This window comes from Chrysochloris asiatica, unplaced genomic scaffold, assembly GCF_000296735.1.
Source record: "Chrysochloris asiatica unplaced genomic scaffold, ChrAsi1.0 scaffold00194, whole genome shotgun sequence".
Classification (NCBI taxonomy): Eukaryota; Metazoa; Chordata; class Mammalia; order Afrosoricida; family Chrysochloridae; genus Chrysochloris; species Chrysochloris asiatica.
Window position 1 is genome coordinate 2,928,160 of NW_006408712.1, and position 1,575 is coordinate 2,929,734.

The window sequence follows — 1,575 nt, forward strand, 5'->3', positions numbered from 1 at the left end:
GCTATGGGTCAGTACTGACTCGATGGCACCTAACTACAACATCAAGACTCATGGAAGCAGCAGTCAAGAAATCAAAAGACATATTGCATTAGGCAAATCTGCTGCATAAGACCTTTTAAGGTGCTGAAGAGCAACGATGTCAGCTTGAGGACTAAGGTGTACCTGACTCAAGCCATGGTATTTTCAGTAACCTCATATGCATGTGAAAGCTGGACAGTGAATAAGGAACCCTGTAGAAGAATTGATGCTTTTTAGTTATGGTGTTGGACGAGAATATCGAAAGTGCCATGGGCTGCCAAAAGAACCAACAGATCTGTGTTGAAAGAAGTGCAGCCAGAGTGCTCCTTGGAGGCCATGATGCCAAACTTCGTCTCTCATACTTTGGACTTACTGTCAGGAGGGACCAATTTCTGGAGAAAGATATCATGTTTGGTAGGATGGAGCATCAGAGAAAAAGAGGAAGACTCCCAACAAGATGGATTGGCCAAGTGGCAGCATCAATGGGCTCCACAGTGCAACACTGGTGAGATTGGCCCAGAACTGAGCAGTGTTTTGTCTTGTTATGCATAAGGTTGCTATAGTCCGTACTGAGTCAAAGGTAACTAACAACAACAACAATAGATTGATTTAAATTTTATTTCAATTAAGGAAAATCCCTCATTGCATATTGGTCAGCATCACTCTAATTAGCACAGTGAGGACAGAGAAGGGAGTTTAGAAATTTTTCTACCTTCAGAAACTGTTGTTAAGTGCCGTTGAGTCGGTTCCGACCCATAGCGACCCTGTACAGGGTTTCCGAGGGTGTAAATCCTTACGGGAGTAGAAAGCCTCATCTTTCTCCCGCGGAGCGGCTGGTAGTTTCGAACCGCTGACCTTAAGGTTCGCAGCCCGATTCGTAACCACTACGCTACCAGAGCTCCTTAGAGCCCAGAAATATATACAAAGCAGATAAATAATTACATGATGAAATTTCATTGAGTTTAGATAACAAGCAAAGTGATATGGTAACCAAATCAACCAGAATTTATAATGTCAGTGTAAGACTGGCTAAAAAGAGACCTCAGAATTATAGACAGTACATCTGAAATGTAGAAATCAGTGGGTCAGTATAACTGGAGAAGTTTTGATGGAGATGAGTGGGCTTGAACTTGCCCTTGAAGAACCAGTAGGATTTTGGTTTGTAGAAAAGAAGATGCAGGGAGACGTATGAGCAGAGGCAGAGAGTAGAAAATGAGTGTGGGCATGTCAGAAGACACTGAGATAGACCCATTTGGAATGCCGAGTCCATCATGAGAATTAACCCAGACCAAACCCACTGAGTGCTCTTGAGTTGATTCCTACTCATATAGACCCAGTAGATCAGAGTATAAGTGCTCCACAGGGTTTCAGAGATTATAAAGCTTTACAGGAGCAGACAGCCTCATATTTTTCTTGTGGAGTGTCTGGTGGATTTGAACTAGCAACCTTGCAGTTAAAGATAAAATAAAGAATTAAGTTGAAAGCTGCATTCAAAAGTTTGAAGTTGAGTGTGAAAGTAGCAAGGAACCTTGCTAGCAAGGCCTTTGGACGCAAGAG